Source organism: Peromyscus leucopus, chromosome 9, assembly GCF_004664715.2.
Source record: "Peromyscus leucopus breed LL Stock chromosome 9, UCI_PerLeu_2.1, whole genome shotgun sequence".
Lineage (NCBI taxonomy): Eukaryota > Metazoa > Chordata > Mammalia > Rodentia > Cricetidae > Peromyscus > Peromyscus leucopus.
In genome coordinates this window covers 45,913,207-45,933,546 of record NC_051070.1, presented here as the reverse complement: position 1 = coordinate 45,933,546, position 20,340 = coordinate 45,913,207, and the positions used below count along the sequence as shown (strand labels likewise).

Here is a 20,340-nt window from a genome sequence, read left to right as displayed (position 1 = left end):
GGGACGCCATTTCCGGAGCTTGGCTCTTTCGGACTTGTGCGGTCCTTCTTTCTTAACCTGTAATCTGCTCTGACTCTTTGAAGTTCAAGTGGAGTTGGTCCATCTAAGGAAAACATTTCTGAGCAGAGGTTGACAGACAGGTACACTGGTTTGGTTGAAATCTGATTTTCTCCCATTTGGTGACCTGAATGATCAGGGGAGTCTCTGACTTTCCTGTGCGAACACACTGGCATGGTTGCTGATCAACTTCTTTAGCACAGCTAGAACTTAAGCCAGGTTCTGAGTGTTCTTACTGTATATCATTCTCAATTGGGAATGTATGTGTCCTCGGCCTGTGTTTGTTCTAGAAGGTACCATGTATACCATGGTAAGGAAAAATGGCTTTTGAATTAGCCTTTCAAGGCAAAATATTTATCTGACAGCTTTTACCAAAATATGTGGCTCTAGTTATATGCCATCCTATCTAAGTCAACTTTATAAATAACAGTGCCACTTGTCAAAGAAGTGAGAAAAGAATGTTATCCTACCACAAAGGAAGATTCATTGCCTAGGGATTTTTCATATTATGTTTTTCAAGTACAGTAGATCAAAATTTTTATAGCAGGGGAACATTTCTGTGGTTTTTAGAGGCCCAAAGTAAACATCTTTAAATGTCAGAATGCTTTAAAACCCAAACAGGCTGTATTCTCATTAGAGAGAAGCCTGGCTAGAATTCATAAATTGAAATATTCTGCCATAAAGTTTATTGTAAACAAGAAACCTAGAAAAGGCATGTGTGTTATTCCATAAATATCAAGCTTTGGGTTTTACATGCAAAAAATGTGGGAAGTTACATAATCAACTCCTGACTCATTATCGTGATTTACAGATCTACTTTTGAAATGCCTTTTCTCCTCCTTGTGGACTGTGGGGAGGAGCAGAGGAAGCGCAGATTAAACACTGACCCCTTCCTTGGAAAGGACTCCTTTGCTCTTCAGGTCCTTTTGAGAAATTTTGATCACTCACGACGCTCTTGCTCCTCCTTTTTGTAAGATTAATTAATTAATTATTAGGGCACAGCAAAATAGAGGTAAAATGATCTTTGAGAGTTACATTAATCATTTCAAGTAATTAAAAAAATTTTAACAAAGCGCTTTAGGCAAGCAGTTTATTAGATACAATTTTGTTCATTTTAAAACATTAAATATTTAAACGTATGCTAGAATAGCTAGATAAAAGGGAGAATGATAGAATTCGTTGGGCTGAAGATCACATTATTTTTAAGACAATATTAGAGGGAAAATGAGATTTTTAAAAAGGAGCGCTGGGCTGCGGAGATGGTTCACTAGGTAAAGCCCGTGCCATGCCAGCTTGGGGAAATGGCTGAGAATCCCCACAACGCACATAAAGCCGGGTGAGATGCTCACATCTATAACCCTGTGGCTGGAAGGGAGGTGGGGACAGGAGAATCCTCAGAATCTCACAGGCCAGCTGGCCCAGGGTATGCAGTGGGGACCAACAAAGGAACCCTGTTTAAAAAAGATACATTACACTCTGAACCTCTGGTACATCCACACTTACACACACACATACACACACACACACACACACACACACACACACAGAGAGAGAGAGAGAGAGAGAGAGAGAGAGAGAGAGAGAGAGAGAGAGAACGCTGAGGGAGTTTCCTCAGTGGTACAGCACTTGGAAAGCAAGCTCAAGGTGCTGAATTTCATCCCTGGAACTGGAAAAACAAAAAAAATGAATGCTGGTGTTGAGGAAAAGCTCTTAATGCTGACCTCCTATTTAAAAGTGTCCCTCTAGTGGCTTGTCTAGGTGCAGTGAGGATGTTCTGAGACCTTGTGGGTAAGATTTGCTTGCATGTTTCCCCTCCCTGCCTCCAGGCACTGAGGTGTTAGGAGTCTGCACTTGTACTTTTTCCCCTTAGTCTATCGTGAGTTTTAAAATTTCTTGGGAAACCCAGTCAGCAATTGGCATGGAGGCACTTTGTTCAAATTATAAATAAACAAATTGATGTCTTGGATAGAACAACACTTTTTCTTGGCTGTGTCTGCTTCTGGAAAAGGATGTTGGTCTGCTTGTTCTGTATATTTTTATTTTAGATGGTCTGGACAAGGTCACTGGAAATATAATAGGTAGGAGTTTAGCCACAGGAATTCCAAATAACTTAACTCCAAAAATAATAATGACCTACCCTTTTATTTTACAGGAGTTTATACTTTGCATATTCTTACAGATAAACATGAACATTTAAACTCATCTCATGTAAACGATAGACATGTTTCAGTAAATTGTTGAACTCATTAAAGATCTAGTCTGTGTTAGCATTCCATCCTAATAATGACATTCCTGAGACAAATTAGCTTGTTGAGGGGAAAAAATGCTTCTCTGGGATTACAGTTCTGGAGATGTTAATCCATGCCTTGTTGAACCTGTTGTTTGGCACCTATGATGAGGCAGAACATCTGGAAGAAGTATAAGGTACCACAGTCTCACATCTGGAGCCAGGGGAACAAACAAACAGAAAATAGAAAGAACATGTCCCCAAGGATCTAACCCTCCCACAGGTCCCCACATCTCGTGGTTCCTGCCAGCTCTCCATCATGCCAGCCTCGGGGCTACAGTCTTTCCTACATGGGTCTTTGGGAAATATTCAGCATCTGCATTTCAGTGTGTCTTCTGAGAGTGGAGACAATAGCTGCAACAGCTTCTACGTGTTCTCCTCAGCTGATAGAGTCCAGATAGCTCAGTTCTTAAGTTCTGGCCTTGTAGCTAGAGTTTTCCTGCCTTGCCCACAGTCAGGACAAATCTTTGTCACCCGCCAGTCCCACAGCCGCTCAGACCCAACCAAGTAAACACAGAGACTTATATTGCTTACAAACTGTATGGCCGTGGCAGGCTTCTTGCTAACTGTTCTTATAGCTTAAATTAATCCATTTCCATAAATCTATACCTTGCCACGTGGCTCGTGGCTTACCGGCATCCTCACATGCTGCTTGTCATGGCAGCGGTGGGTGTCTCCTTCCTCAGCCTTCACTTCCCAGAATTATCTTAATTCTCCTCTCTGTTAGTCCCACCTATATTTCCTGCCTGGCCACTGGCCAATCAGTGTTTTATTTATTGACCAATCAGAGCAATTTGACATACAGACCAATCCCACAGCATGGCCTTGCTTGTTTTCCTTCAGAAATACTAATTTGTTCCCCAAATATCCCAGTTATCTTTGTATTGCTTCAGCTACAAGGAGTTTTTCAATTACATCCTAACAGAAGATAGACATGACATTGACATTGAGAATAACAATTTGTATATTCTAAAACCACAAATAATATATGTTTATTTATCCTAGGTATTCATCTTTTTTGAAGATCAAGTAGAATGAAATTCATGTGATTAAGTAGCGACAAAATTCATGTGCCTCTTCACTGGTGTTTTTCTTTTTAAAAATTGCTATATTTGAAATCTTGAAAACACCTAGAATTTATAAGAAGTAGAATTGTGTTCCTTGTAAGCGTGGACCAATCAACCTTTTTGAGAAAGCATTATGGTGGCTGGAGAGATTGCTCAGTGTTTACAAGCATGTACTGCTTTTGCAGAGGACCCAGGTTCGGTTCCCAGCACCCACACAGGCCAGTTCCTAAATGCCTAGATAACTCTAGTTTCAGGTGTACCAATGCTCTCTTCTGGCTTCTGTGGATGGACGACTATACTTATATCTACACACACATAATAAAAATGAAAATAAAATCTTTTTAAAAAGAGAAGGCAACATGACTTCCTAGGAAAGTTGATTTTATTATTTTTAAAAATTTTTTAAAATCTATTGTCTAATACCAACTGGCATATTAATTCATGGTAATAAATAACAAATGGAAAACACATGTAAATGCTGACATCCCCAGGGCAACTTATTTACATCAGAATTTGTATTAGAAAGCAAAATTTTAACACCAAAATGTGCAGTTGAAACTTGGCTCAAGAAAACAGGCAGCTCTTAAATTGCCTCATCACAATGACCACCAGCCATAAGATCCTTGCTTCTGTAATATGCTTGGTTGTTACTAACATTTAAAAACAAGACCAACCAATGAGACAGAAAAAAAAAGTAATCCCTTCAAAGGTGAGAGTCATTTTCTGTCCACCAGTGGTTTTATTTTTGGAGAGATCCCCAGGGTCCTTTCCTGAGGTGGTTGTTCACATATTTAAATGTCAATCTGGGAAGGTTGGTGGTGTTCCAGCACCTCCTTGGCTTCCTGTAGTCTTGTTTTGCTGGAACCTCACTCTGTGATTTGCTCTTGTCTCAAGTGATTTTATCCACTATACCTACTTGAAAATTCAAACAAGATAAAGAAACCAGAAGCAGATTATTTTCACCCTTAACAATAAAATTCTTTTTGACAAGTGTGGAAACTTCTCAGCCCCACTTCCCAAAGAGCTATCCTATTGATGCTAAAGCTAGGAGCCCTAGTGAGTCTCTGTATGGAACCCCTTCACTTTTCTATTCAGTGAGCACTGGAATCCTAAGGGCCTGTAGGTCCTGCAGAGAGAGTCCCCAGGTCATAGAACCTCTGAAGACCAAGAAGCCTCCCTTAGTTTTTCCCAAACACAGGGGAATGGTCACACCTCTCATGGCACATAGCAAGAAGAAGCCTCATGGCTAAAGCTGGGATGTTTTTAGCCAGGGTTGCATTTACCTTCTACTCACTGAACTCCAGCCTGGCTGACCCCCTTTATTCCCTTCCCAGCCTTAGCCCCCTGCTCTTGAGTTCCTCTTGGTCGGGGGGCTTCTCATCTAAGTCATCAGTCCATGGATGACTTCCTCAAAGAAGTCTCCCCACCTGGGACAATGACCACCTCCATTTTCTTACCAGCACCCAGGGAAGCAATTGTATCCCCCCTCTTCAGAGCTCTGTGCCCTGCCCTGTCTGTTCCTCTACTGCTCTTGGCCACACTAAAGTGGAAGCTCCTAGCGAGTGAAGACCTTGCTGCTCTTCATTCACCTATTGCTCCCTCGCAGCAGAGCTGGTGATAGCATTCATTGGATGCAACTGAGAAACTGCATCTGAACAGCATCAGGACCGCTGTCCTGGTGTGACGAGGGTTGGTAGTGACCAGTCTGCAGGGTTCTCCAGCCTGTGCAGCAGGGTTTCTGTGGGACAGGCTTTTGAAATATTCTTCTGATTAAACTTCAGGGAACAGCATTCCTTTATAAATTCAGGATTAGCTGTTCTGAATAGCAGCTGATTCCATTTCCTAGTTGAGAGGCAAGAATAAGTAAACATTGTATTATTTAAACCAATAGAACGCCTCCAAGAGGTTAACTTCTTGGCCATCTACACATCTCAAAAAGGCCCCTTCTGTCTAGAGGCACTCAGGGAAGTTTAGAGGTCAGGCCGTGTTTTTGTTGAGATTCTTCTGGCTATAAAGGCATAACACTCTTTGCTTATTTAGAGCAGAGTATCAGATATTTTCCTTTGGCCTCAGATTGTATACATGAATTCTGCACCTGTATGCGTGTGTAGCTACATGAACACATTGAACATGCTTGCATTGAACACAAACACACATAACCACAAATAAAATGCCTTCAAGTCTAGAAGATTATCCCCACTCCTAAGCAAACTGTAGCTGTAGTCACATGGAAATTAAGAAAAATACTTTGTTGTACCTGCAACAGATGATGGATGGGTTGATTACTTTGAAAGAGGCCTCAAATGTGATAAAATCCATCAGTCCAACAGAAGAAAATAAGAATAGGAATGCACAGTTCAAAGGAAAAGCTAGTATCTGACAAACTGCCTTATTAATGATGGAAACGAAATTGAAATTTAAAAGACAGTATTTTTGATTGTCAACTGAGGACAGCTTAAACTGCTGGTGAGGGGCTGGAAGACAGCTCAGACCCCTGATGCTCTTGTGGAGGACCTGGGTTCCTTTCCCAGCGCCCAGATGGCTCACAGCCACCTGTAAGTTCCCTTGCACTCATTGTAATGCCCTCTTCTGGCCTCTTGCAGGCACTGCACTCATGTGGTGGCTACAGTACACAAGGGCAAAACACTCGCACACATAAAATAAAAATCAATAAATCTGAAACTGTTGATTCTACTTCATAATAATAACCTGCCACACTGTTGGAAGGAATGCATACTGGGAAAATAATTTTGAAGGTGCTTTAGTTGCATTTATCCCAACTACATACTTATAACTGCACTATAGCATTTTGCATATTTTTTGTAATAGTCAAGACTTGGAAGAAATATAAAAGTGTACTAGTGGGAATACAGAGGATGTAGTATATCTCTTCAGCATTATTGGTATCACATTGCATTAATAAGACTTTCCCTGTGATGATAAATATCTAAGAAACAATTTAAAAGGAAGAATCATTTCTTTTGACTCAAGGTTTTGGAGGCTTCAGTCCATGGTTGCTTGGACCCATCCCTGTGGGCCTGTGGTAAGGCAGAGCATCTTGGTGGAGCATGGAGCATGTGGTGGAGAAGCAGAAATGTTCACCTCATGGCATTTGAGGAGTAGAGGGAAGAGAAAGGTCAGGGATCAAGATAACGCTTTGCAGTGTATGCCCCAGGGACCTTGTTCCTTCAGCTCTGCCCACCTCTTACCTTACACTGCCTCCTGATAATGCCACCATCTTAATCCATGTAGGGATTAATCCATTGGTCAGTGTGTAGACACTTGCCCAAAGCCCATCATCTGCCAATCAAGCTTTCAAGACAAGAGTCTTGGGGAGACATTTCTTATTTAAATGCAACAGCCATAAGTAAAACAAAGTGGTCTATGTCAATCATAAGGAGCAGTGCTCCAGAAGTATTTTATATAATAAAAAATCATATGTAAATGGAATAATAAATGCTTCCAAATAGTTTAAATAGGTACCAGCAGGTAGGCACACTCTTAAGTGTTGCATTTATGAATGTTTGTTTGTACAAGGCTGAACATAATGTTGTTTGTGTTGATTATTTAGAAAGTGGAACTGGTGGGAATGGAGCTGGCATTTTTGGCTTTTTTTTTTTTTAAATTAATTAGTTTTTTTGGTTCCAACGTATAATATTTGTAAGAGAAGCCCAAAGGTATGCATGAAGCACTGACGAAGGAGATTTTATGCTAGTATTTCTAAAGAGTTAGTTAACAACAATATATGCTTACATATGTGTTTTATAAGTCACTTTTAATAAAAGGGAAAAATTGGAAACCAAATGAAGAAATCCACACTTGATTCATATTGTTACCACATTCCATGTGGTCCCTACTCATAGGATGTTTTAATTCCTATTAGAAATTAAAGTTCTTGGTTAAAATTTACATGCAGTCTGTATTTTGCTAGGCTCCTCCACACGGGATTTTCCTTCCGACGTGGATGTGGCTCTTTTTCGACTGTTTTATCCCTGACAGCTCACCTGGGTGGGGATGGGGGTGCAAACCCACATATTCTCCATGATTAGGCTCCCTGCTGCCTTGTTCATGGTCAGTTACCTAGGATTGGGGTGATTCACACAAACAGCAGCAGCAGCAGCAGCAGCAGCAGCAGCAGCAGCAGCAGCATGTTTAAGGAAGTACTCATTTCCTTGGTCACCCATTCTGCCTGAGAGACAAACTTGTGTTGTGATTCATCTACTGAGTTTGACTTTGCTGTGAATTGCATATTGTCATCCATCCCCGGTATGAAGGAAAGCTGTGTGTGGAATCCTGGATTCCAGTGCTATTTGTCAGCAGCCAAAGTACCAATTTTCTCCTAGAAGAGACTGAGCACTGAAAATAAAAGCTCACAAGGGTGTGTGTGTGGAGGGGGGGGGGGCGGGTATTTAAATAAGAATGCTTGTGTTTGGAAGGGCTGTTTTGTGACCCCTGTCTTTTGCACATTTGAGAGGTCAGCAGGCCAGAGGGCATGTCTCACTGAGTGCTGTTGACTGAACCCTTGTTCCAGCCCAGCTGCATTCTGCAGGAACTGGCCAGTAGACCAGATGGGAGTGAGTTTGCCAGATTTAGCTGAGAGGATGTGCAGTGAGCTGGGAACATCCCTTGTATTGGATTTTTGCCTTGTGTGTGGCACCTTTTGGTTATAGACTCAAGTGCCTTCCAGAGAAGAGGAGCAAAAATCAGAAAGAACTCCTTTCTAGTGTTGTTTGTACTTCACCCTCTAGAAGAGGGAGTTTGGGAGAGAATTTAAGTGGTAAAAAGAAAAAAAACAAAACAAAACAAAACCTCTTTATCACAAAGAAATGTCAGTCCCGAAGACCATGTTGGCTGTCTACTGAGAAGAAGTCTACTAGTTTCAAATCCAAACTAAGAGCTTTCTTATAAAAATCTACCTCTCTTTAGTCCTTGTACCTCTTGTTGCCTTCCTGGCTAAATTGTGCTATAATCATTCATTTGGCTCTCCTGTAAATGTGAGTGTGGGGGGAAACACAGTGAATGGTCCCGATCATGGCAGCAGAAAAGTTAAAGTGCCTCCCTGTCACAGAGGCAACAGTTAGTAGAGGAAAGTCGGCAGAGGCAGCAAAGGCGAGTGAGTGGCTGAATCACTGTGGCCTGCCAGCAAAGCGCTGAGCTGTCCCTGACACCAGCACAAACCCAGATCCATTCCAGAAAGCACCCTGGCTCCTTCCAAGCACAGGGCTGAGTCACTGGTCCAGCCTTGCTATGCCTCAAGGAAGTGAGCAGTGTGCTAATCATTTTCCACTTAACTGCTGCTTGAACAAGGACACCCAGAGGAATCGTTGAGACCAGAGACCGCAGAATGCTCCTGGCCCGTCAAACACTGTCATCAGTGCGTTGGCTGGTGGTCTTTGTGCTGAAAGTCTCACAGTTGTTATGGAGGACAGTGTCAGGGCAAACTGTATACTGAGCTGGTCATCCGACAAAGATTTTAGTGGTCTCTATGAGTAGGCTTCTGGCTGGTTCATCTCCAGGCTGGTTTCCCAGCACCCAGGCTGGACCACAGACACAACCCTCCAATCAGCATAGCTCATACACACTTCTCATGTAGGGGGTCTTCTCTCACCACCTTCAGCTTATTTTCTTGTGATGCACTGTGGTGGGGCACCGGGCTGGGCCTCAATATCCTGAAATTTATCATGTGGGAGATAGTGTGAATATGGATGAGCATCAGTGACAGCTGGTTAAGGTCCAGTGGTCTTGGCTTCTTGACTGATGTCTTCTCACCTTCTTGGTTTTCCACCTCCAGCCACATGTAAGTTTTCTTCTTTAAGCCCAGGCGGCTGAACCTGGCCGGTGTTTGGCTATCAATTGACTTAGGACACAGCCTTTGCTGGATGCTGTGCCTCGTACCTAGTGCCCATCCCTTCTTCCTGTTTGTTCCTCCCACGCAAGAGAACTTGTCTTATTTTGTCAGTCATACCTGTTCTTGTTAGGGAATGTTTTCCCAAACAACCATCCTCCTGGTATCTCTTCCCTGAAGCTGCGGGTTGCTTCGTGCTCTTCAGAAAGCCATTTTCTATGATAAGCAGACATTCTGCGAGTCAAAGACTCATTTATGGAAGCACATTCCCCCCTCCCTCCCCCATTTCCCGCATCCCCTGTCATCTCTTGGTCACAAGCTGATTTGACTCTGCTTCGTGTTCCCGGACTTGGAGCTGCAATAAGCATTCATCTGACCTGCCAAATCTCTTCCATCCTAAGAAAGAGGCTTGAGGCTTGAGACTCAGACAGTCTACCCACTGTCCTTGCTTTTGGGGACCTGCTCCTCATCTGCAGTGTCCGTTCTCTCTGACTTGGGCTGTGTGCTTCCACCTGGTTTCCATCAAGCTTCCTGTACCGATTGGAATATGTGTCCCTTTCCTCCCTTATTTCCTCAGGTCACAACCAGCTCATTTACCACCTCCCAAGAGCCCTTCCCTGACAGCCTGTAATAAAGATGTCTTTTGTAAATCCACCACATCCCCCTGCTGACACATAAGCGAATATGGCATTTCTGATCGTCACCTTTTTATATCATAAGCCAAATCTTCAGCTAGTTAACTTTTTATGTGTGTATGTCTTCCTTAAGAGTGTCAACCTTTTTGAGATTAGAAACTTCTGGACTCTTTTAAAACCATATAATTATCATCAAGCCTGTCTAACATTTAAGTGCTTGAAAATATTTGTTCAATGAAAAAAGTCTTAATTAATCACAAATGAACATTGCGAGTTGCTAGGGAGCTTGGCTTTTGTTTGCTGTTGATCTCCCAGCTGTAAGTCCTCTAAACACATCTTAAGACGTGAGGTCTTCTTAGCTTAACGTCCCGAGGTTGGAGAGATCCCCAGTAACTTGAACTCCCAGGAAAAACTATTTTAATTAAGCACCGCAAGTGCAAAGCAGAAGCAAGTCAAAATATTGTCTACCCTCTCCCATGCCATCTCAATAAGTGAGGAACTACAGCGCTCCAAGGGAAAGGCTGATTTCCATGGCAACACTCTGCCAAATCCTTCTTTTGGTTTTTGCTACATGTGAGAAAAGACAAATAGTCTTGAGGTTACAAAAGAAAACTGGACCGGCAAGCCTAGCAACTTCTTCTAGTTGTTTGCATGTTTTCCTGGGACCATCAAAGACAATGGGCCTGATTAAGGGGTTAGAGAAATTTACTGTTGTTCACCCCTCCCTATACAGTGAGAACTCACCTCGGGATGCTGCATACCATACAGTGAGCATCTATTGCTGTCGAAGTGCTTTTCATTTTAGGAAATGGGGCCCAAAGGATGGTGATTTAAGAAGTGTAAGTGGAGGGTGGTAGAAAGATTGAGAACTATTAACTGGGAGAGGAAGCTGGTTGTGACTCCAAACCATCCTCTGCTTTGATTTCTCCACTCCGTGCTCTCTCTAGAAAGCAGTATGTCATCCATAGCTGCAGTGGAGCAGATTCATACATATTTACTAGTTGCAAATTAGAAAGTGCAGCCTGGAGAAAGGCTGTGCTCTTTGTCTTTCTGCTTCTCTTCCCTCACTGATGATTCAGTGCTCTTTCTACACCCCGAATCCAGAAACCGCTTCAGGAACTTGTCATATTCCGTGTATACCAATAAGGTCTTTGTAATTTAAATAGAGTTTTATTTTCCAATTTGGAAGCTTGTAGGGGAGACAGACTGAGGTTTTCTCCATCCTGTGTCAAGACTTTGATGCAATGATTTATTAAGGTACCAGTCGAGATATTGATCCTGCTAATAGCTTCTGCCTGGCCTCACAATGTTTTACATTTTCCTCGTCTAAAAGACCATATTCCCTTTCTCCTCATCTGATTGACCATAAACGCTTCGGCCTTTCCTCAGTAATTATCTCACTCACTAAAGCAGTGGGTAAAAGTCAAGTATTTATAGACTAATTAGTGAAGTCAACATGTCTAAGTGGAATGTTTTACAGAATATCAAGAAGTACCACATAGTGCTGTGAAATGAACAAAATTTGGTCCACAGAGAGCGAGGGCGAGAAGACAAACGGTTGAGAACATGCACACTCCTGGAGGCAGCTGCTGGCTCTCGGGTGACTGTCAGGGCTCAGCCCAGGCCCTGCTCTCCTGACGCACTTTTCCATGCAGCTTCTCACCTTGGGCGCTTTTCCTTTTTATTTTTTGTTGTTGCTCTTTTTTTCTTGTTTTTCTTTTTTTTTTTTTTTAACTTATGGAAGCATTGGGATATTAGCATGTTCTGAGTCTATTTCATATTTGTTCTTTTTTTTGGATTTTATTGTGTGTGTATATGTATGTGTGTGCCTGATATATATATATATATATATATATATATATATATATATATACATATACATATACACACACACACACACACACACACACATATATATATATATATATATATATATATATATATATAAATATATTCCCTGTTTGCATGAATGCAGGAGCTTCTGGAAGCCAGAAGTAGGTGTCAGATCCCCTGGAACTGGAGTTACAGATAGTTGCAAACTGCCATGTGGTGCTAGGAATTTACCAACGCCTGCTCCCTGCCCCCACCATCCTCTGCAAAAAAAGCATTAACATGCTCTTAACCTCTGGCCTATTTGTTCAGCCCCAAGATTTGTTTTTTAGACTTTGCTATCTCATGATATGAATGGAATCATCAATAGATCTGATAAAAATGCAAGAAAGAGCCATTTTATTGCACGTGAAGTTCCCTTGCACTTAGCAAATGTCTTGAAAGGTAGTAAGTCTTGCCTAAGGTAAGAAGGGCTTGGTTCTGAAAACTGGCAAAGTGCCACTGGTGTAACAATACAAATATGGGTGGAGGACTCGGGAAGCCTGGTTCAGGGTGTGGAAGAGACAGCTCAGCAGGTGAAGAGCTGATGACCTGAGTTCAACCTTGGGACTCGAGAGAACATGGCAGGAGAGAATTCACTTCTGAAAATCGTCCTCTGACTTTTACATGTGCCCCATGGCACATGCACACCAGCACATTGCACACATAATACACATCATATATATGCATGTCACACATACACACAAATAATAAATAATAAATATATGTGTATATATATTTATATGTATATATATATATATACACACACACACATATATGTATGTGTTTATGTATATATTTTTTAAGGTAAGAAACCTGGTTTTCGGCCTGCATTTGTAACCAAGTCCACATGTTCTTGCTGCCATATATGTCTTGTTGGTGTTGGGGAGGGTTGAGGTACCTATTTCTTTGTTTTGAAACTAGAGATATAAAAACCATTATAAAAATCAAAGATGATAATGTCTGCTAAATTACTTTGTAAACCGTGGAACTAAAGAGAAGTCATTGTTTTAAAAAGCATTTCCTGGGGCTGGAGCGATGGCTCAGTGGTTAAGAGGACTGGATATCCTTCCAGAGGACCCAGATTCTGTTCCACCCACATGGCAGCTCAGAGCTATCTGAAACTCCAGTTCCAGGGGATCTGACACCCTCACATAGACATACAGACACACACAGACACACATGCAGGTAGAACATCAGTGCACATAAGAGAAGAATAAATAAAAATTTACTTCTTTAAAAAGTAAAATTAAAAAAAAAAAAAAAACATTTCCAGTGGTTTAAGGTCACTGAGGATTTCTTTCAAGGTAGGCAGCTTGCAGCCCTGAATACTGTTAAGTGAATAACAATGCTCCCTTTTTGTTCCTGTGTTCCTTCTGATCAGGTGGATACCTTTTCGTCCTGTGTACATTTTTGGAGAGGTGAAAAATCTTACAGGGGTCACAAATATGCAGGAATGTTTCATTATGTAGGGCCCAAGTGCAGTGCTTCTGTGTCCCTCCCTACAGGTGACATTTGCACACTTGGACAGGTACTGTGGGCTTTTGTTCAGTGTGCCAGGTCTAGATTGAGAAACAACAGCAACAAAACCACGTCTGCCTTAAGTGACGATCACCAAGTCTTTCTCATAGTTGTGCCTTCTGATTGTTCATTGTCTTTAAATTCCCCTACTTCTCATTATTTGCAGCAACCGACAACTTGCAAAATCAGAAGCCAAAGCAGACCTGAGTCCCAACAGGGAGACCACAAGGGGGCCCAGCACGGGAAGTGAGCTGGTTCCCAAGAAGTGGTGAGTATTACAAGCTTGGAGACAATAGCTTTACTTTTGACCTCTCTTGGGGCAGCCAAGGGTCTAGCCCAGGCTGCCTGAAGAACTGTGCCTCCCTACTCCCATCTTTGTGTGTGTGAGTTAAAATAATGGTGACCCTGCATTCACTAGACCCGTGTTGTTACTGTATAGACGACTCAGTGACTGTTTCCCAGTTCAGCATGGTTGTCAGAGCAGGAGGATCCAGTCCTAAGTCCAACAGTGCTGCTTACGTTCAGTTGTGTGGCTATCATTGTGTCTTGCTTTTCACCCAGTGGGCCTGGCACCCATGTGTAAGGACCAGTGGTGCCATTAGGTTGCCTGTGACTGCCCATATCTCCCCATTCAATGCCCCTTTCTAACCGTGACAGAATATCATAAGCTCCAGAATTAACTTCTCTTTGTAGGCATTCCAAAAATGCTTACATTTTGATGATGTTGATGGTGGTGGTAGTGGTGGTGATGATGAATGATTAAGTCAGGACAAAATCACATCCCTAAACTAGTTTATAATAAAGTTTCTCCTCCCCTAACTAAGGGTGTGTTTCTACTTTAAAGCTGAAAGTCTTCAAAATTTGCTATTTATTTGGCTGAAGTATGGTTTGTTTATTCATTATCTTAGCAGAGCACTGAAATCCTAGTCTTATATTGATGTGTGTGAGATCAGGTAGGTCTTATGCTTGGGTTGGTCCTTCCACACTTAACTGGAAGGTTACAACCAGTCATGACCTAGGCAGAAAGCATTATATCACCCTTATCATGTTTATACTATTATTCCCTCTCATCAAATACAGTCCCAGTGGCCATGATCTTAGTTGGGCCGATCCTGTAGGCAGTAACAATTTTAGTAAATGGGAGGAGGAGGGGAGTTGAAGAGATGAACGGAGACAGAAGGAGGGCAAAGGGCAGCCAGACTTTAACCTTAGCCCCCAACGTCTCTTCTGGCCCTGGGAGTTTGTGTAAATGAGAAAGAGAAGGGGCAGGAATGGGGGCAAAAGGAAAAGAGAGAAGGCTCTTTGAATACAGTAAAAGGCTCCAGGCTAATAAATATGTTATGATGTGTTGTTTATCTCCTAGACTAGAGGTGAGCCCTTTCCTGTGGCTGCTACGAATTTCAAAAATGAATCAGCTTGTAGCCTCCCTTGTAGGCCCCCTTCAGGACATCAGAGAAGTCTCCCTCAGTGAGGTTGAGGCTGTCAATGAATACTTCAGCATTTTCTTTTTAAGCATTTGCCTCCCTCAGTCAGAACCCTCAAAGAGGGTTGGTGAGAGATCAGATATCTGTCAGAGTGACAATGCTTGGGGCCTTGGCCCATCCTACAGAGGATGAAGACTGAGATTTGGGCATCAGGGCATTGGGAGGGGGGGAGAATCAAAGACTGGGATAGAATACCCAGACAGGCCAGCAAGATGCTGAAATACAAGGAGGCTCAGAGTAAAATTTAGTTTCTAAAACTCAGCTTTTGCGTGTGTGTGTGTGTGTGTGTGTGTGTGTGTGTGTGTGTGTGTGTGTGTAGAATTGAAATGCCCCTAGCCTACTGAGTGTCCCTTAACTGGAAATAGCTTCACTCTGTAGCTCAGGGGCATCTGTGCTGGTCATGCTCCCCTGCTCTGCCTGAGACAGCCATGGAAGAGGCAGCTTAGGGAGTCCCCAGCAGGCTGGGGCAGCAACCGTACCGTGGGACAGTGGGTATAATTGAAATTGCCGTGAAGGTGCTGAGGGCTCTTCTGCGCTGTGGTCCTCCTCTCATCCAATACAGTCGTCAGGGACTGCAGCTTCTTAAACCTGTGACTAGCAAATCTGACTGCACTGCAGTGTAACTTTTTAGATAAAAGTGGCTTTGGGATATCAAAATGCTCCATAGCATTTAATATACCTGGACCATTTTGAAATAAATATGCCACCATGTAATTGTTAGAAGACAAATAAGCCCCCAAACCTAGTTTGAGAGTTCCTTCCTGAAGTCTTCTCACTGGCCACTGGCAGCTCTGTTCTGGTAGGATTGAGTCCTTAGAGCAGGGTTTGAGAAAGCATTTACTAAAGAGATAGGATCTCCAATTTTACCTATATTAAAACCTTGAAAGTAAAGTCTCTGAGATGGCTCAGTAGGTAAAGATACTTAGCACTTAGCCTGAGAACCTGGGTTTGATTCCTGGTGCCTACATGGTAGAAAGAGAGAACCAGTTTTTGGCTATTGGACCTCCATGTGTTCGCCTTGGCATACCTACCCCAAACATCATGCATGTACACACATACTAATAATAAGTGAAACAATTAAATAAACATTCTCTTGTGGTGGTTTGAAAGAAAATGGCCCCCCAAAGGAATGGCACTATTAGGAGATGTGGCCTTGTTGGAGTAGGTATGACCTTGTTGTAGGAGATGTCACTGTGGAGGTGGGCTTTGAGGTCCATATATGCTCAAGCCGTGACCAGTGAGACAGACTATTTTCTTTTGCTTGCCTATCAAGATGTAGAATTCTCCAGCACCATATCTACCTGCATACTGCCATGTCCCACCATGAAGATCATGGACTGAACCACTGAACTTAAGCAAGTCACACTAATTAAATGTTTTCCTTGTGAGAGTTGCTATGTTCATAGTGTCTCTTCACGGCAATAGAAGCCCTACCTAAGACAGAAGTTGGTACTGGAAATGGGCGTTTCTGTGATAGTCCTGACCATATATATTTGAAAAATACAGACTTTGGGAACTTGAGTTAGGAAGTCAGTGGAATGCTTTAAGCACTGCCTAATGGGCCAAACGAGTAGGAGCATGGAAGACAGTGGTGCTGAGTGTGATTTGATGAACTGTGAGGCCTTGCTCAAGAGGTTACAGAGGAGAAGAATATTAATATGTGGCCTAGAGCTTATTCTTGTGATATTTTGGTGAAGAATGTGGCTGCTTTTTTGCCCTTGTCCAAAGAGTCTGCCTGAGACTAAAGTGGGTAGTTTTGGGTTAGTTCCTTTGGCAGAGGAAATCTCAAAACAGCCTAGTACAGACTCTTTTCTATGGTGGTTAGTGTTAACTCTAATGAAGATTTATAATGAAAAGAAGCAAGCTGAGCAAGGAAAAATACAAAGTATACAGATTGAGAAAAGCAACACAGGAAGCAGAATGGAATTAATTCCTGTGTTTAAGGAGATAAACAGATTAAGAAATGGAATAAGGGGAGTGGTGACCTCAGGGCAAGACCCCACCCAGCTAAATTTCCAATTTGGGAAAAGGAATTAAAGAAAAGCTTAGAGCTGGGTGTGGTGGTACACATCTTTAATCCCAGCAAGGGATGGCAGAGGCCAACCTGGTCTACAGAGCAAGTTTCAGGACAGCAAGCTGGTGAAAATGTAATTGAACAAGGGGCCATGTTCCAGCCCCAGCAAGCAGCAGAACTTGGCAGAATCAGCCATGTGGTTCTGGAGTTAGGGATAGAAGGAAGGGGCCATGGAATTTGCCTCCATGTCTAAGGACAGCCGCTGAAGCCAGGCATGTATCAGGGGTGTCCCTGAATGGAGACCTAGAGAGGCCATTGCATGAAGCTGGAAGTTTGAAGCCTGGATTGTTTTAGAGTTCTCAAGATATTAGAGATGCCAGAGCTATGAGATACCTTCCAAGGAAAGCTGCTAACAGGGACTGGAACCAGTCCAAGAGAGAGAAGTGTGTTGCAGCCAACAAAGCTGAATGGAGTTGGAGATCTGAAGAGAGTTTTGACATCAGACATGGAGATGGGGAGTTTGGAGTTTGTCCACCTGGTTTTAGGTCTTGCTTTGGTCCAGTATTTTCTCACTGGGCTCCCTTCCCTTCATTTTGGATTGGTAATGTATATCTGTACCATTATATGTTGGAAGTATGTTATCTGCTTTTTGATTTTGATTTTATAGATATCAGTTTGAGATTGCATGAATCTCAGAAGAGACTTTGAATTTCAGACTTTTACTTAAGTTTGAGACTGTTATAGACTATGGGGACTTTTGCAGTTGGAGTGAGTGCATTTTTGCATTATGATGTGGTTATAAGCCTTTGGGGGCCAGGGAGTGGAATGTGGTGGTTTGAAAGAAAATGACCTCCAAAGGGAGTGGCACTCTTTGGAGATATAACCTTGTTGGAGTAGGTGTGGCCTTATTGAAGGAAAAGCATCACTGTGGATGTAGGCTTTGAGATCTCATATATATTTAAGCCATGCTCTGTGAGACAGACCATTTCCTATTGCCTGCCTATCAAGATGTAAAATTCTCCAGCACCATGTCTTCCTGCACACTGCCGTACTCCCAGCCACCAGGCTCCCCACCATTATACTGAACTAAACCTCTGAAACTGTAAGATGCCACCACAATGAAACATTTTCCTTTGTAAGAGTTGCCGTGGTCATGGTGTCTCTTCACAGCAATAGAAACCCTAGCCAGGACACTTGTCTATGGTGATTCAGGGATTCCAGAACTGTTACTGAAATACAGCAGAATTACAGTGGGAGGCTGTTCTCTAACCATTATGGATTACTTATGATCTAACTCACAAAAAATGAGGAGCCATATTTTGTGATATGAAAGCCTTGCTTTTATAGTACAAACTGATGGTTTAAATCACTGTTGTGATATCTCAAATGGTTTATTGAACCCAGATAGTTAATTTTCGTAAGGAAACACAAAGCACAAATTCTCTGCCTTGTACAAGTATCCTGGAAAGAGCTGTTAGAAAGTTTTAAGGGAAAAAAAAAAACATTATGGCAGTGTTCATTCAGTGTGTGCTGGTGGGAAAGTCACATGACACCCTGGGAGTTCTGTCTTCTCAGGTTCTGTGGTGGCTAATTCCTGCACCAGGCTACCTTGAGATGCAGGTAGAGCTTCATCCAATCTCAGGAATTGGGTGTACTTTGTCTAAACCCAGGTAGAAGGTGAGAAACCTGTGTTAACAGAACTTTTGAGATACCCCATGAAGAATGGCACACTTGGGTCTTTGACTGGAGTCCCTGCATTGTCCATGTACCCCCAGAGCTGGAGTTGGGTGCTTAGTGGCATTTGAATGACTCTTATTTGAGCATTGCACTCAACACTGCGGCTTACAGCCTGACCCTCGTGCATCAGTGTCTCTCCTGAAACAGGAAGACATGACTATGGACTTCAGGGTGGCCTAAATGGTTACTAGAACTCAAGCTTTCATGACAGACCTGAAACCCGCAGTTTTGGAGCCAGATTGTTATAGCAAGATACCATTTGTATTGGATACCTGAGAGGCTCAGAACACACAGACACATGAAAGATCCTTCTAGATTGACTTACACAGTCAGAGTATTTAAAGTAATTATAAATTTCAGTTATGTTAAAAAATAAAACACCATCCAAAAAGTCACGCATCACTGACCTCAGGCTGTTTTTTGCATGAGATGTCTTTGATCATAGTGGAGGCAAAACTCCTGCTTTGGTGAAGTGGGGAGATGGACTGGCGATCCCAATGAAGCTGGTAATAATAGTCATAGTTATTTCGCTGGTTTTGGGGTTAAACACAAGGACCACACATTAGCACTCAGTATGCTGCTATTCTTGTCTCTTTCAGGGCTTAATGGCTAGCTAAAAATACATTTGTCAGTCAGTGAATTTTCAAATTGCCACCAATCACCATTTACAGGGCTGCTCTCTCGCCCTGCAGATCCCTGGGAAACCCTGGAAACTTCAGGGCTAAGGACAACTTTGTTGAATTATCAGAAGTCTGCTTTTTTTTTAATAATTCAAATCTGATATTTCGATGGGATATGATAAATATAAATTCTATAGTCATTCTGTTTTCAGTTAACTTGATTATAAATGAAGCATCTGGCTGGGTGTAGGTGGTTCAAGCTTGTAATCCTAGCACTTGAGAGACAGATGCAGGACGATCAGGTTTTCAAGAACCATCTTTGACTACATAAAGAGATCAAGGCCAGCCTGGGCCACGAGAGACCCTGTCTCAAAATAAAAATGAACAAATAAAACCAATGCAGAGCATAGCAGAATAAAGATATCTGAAAAGGTTCTCATCATGTAAGCACCTCGGTCCATCCATGCCCTAAACCATTAGGCTTGGATTTTTTCAGTTAAATCTGCCCATGAGTTCTCCCTGGTCCTTCTGTCACTTAGAATTAGGATTCTGTGACTTGAAACTGCAATGATTCTAATGATGGCTTGGGCAGGGATAAATGGAGGGGCTGGGGATTGTTACTTGTAAGGAAGTTTGTTCGATTTTTATTTAAAAAGAAATGATGTTACTTTCCTCATAGTTTGCTTCCTCTGAAAGAGACACTCCTTTTAATGCGTTCAGATGATCAGAAATTGTTCCAAAGCAGCTATTATTTCTGAGCATAGTTTGTATCTGTTACACTCAAAAGATTAAAAAAAAAAATCTGCTGAGTGGTGGTGTTTACACGCCTTTCATCTCCGCACTTGGAGGCAGAGGCAGGCAGATCTCTGAGTTTGAGGCCACCTGGTTTACAGATAGAGTTCCAGGATAGCTAGGGCTACACAGAGCAACCCTGCCTTGGAAGGAAAAACAAACAAACAAAAAAGATAAACACACACACAAAATAATAAAAACCTTTAACCATGTATAGAAAACTGGCCTTTTGCCGGGCGGTGGTGGCGCACGCCTTTAATCCCAGCACTTGGGAGGCAGAGGCAGGTGGATCTTTGTGAGTTCGAGGCCAGCCTGGACTACCAAGTGAGTTCCAGGAAAGGCGCAAAGCTACACAGAGAAACCCTGTCTTAAAAAACCAAAAAAAAAAAAAAAAAAAAAAAAAAAAAAGAAA

At 42.3% G+C, this 20,340-nt stretch overlaps 1 protein-coding gene across 1 annotated transcript in view; it reads left to right on the top strand.

The window, feature by feature from the left end:
- The window catches only part of Enox1 (ecto-NOX disulfide-thiol exchanger 1), a 552,113-nt gene that overhangs the window by 197,551 nt on the left and 334,222 nt on the right, over window positions 1-20,340 (top strand). The window contains 1 exon segment of the mRNA XM_037208374.1: window positions 13,448-13,549. The gene's annotated coding sequence lies outside the window, so the exon portion shown is untranslated.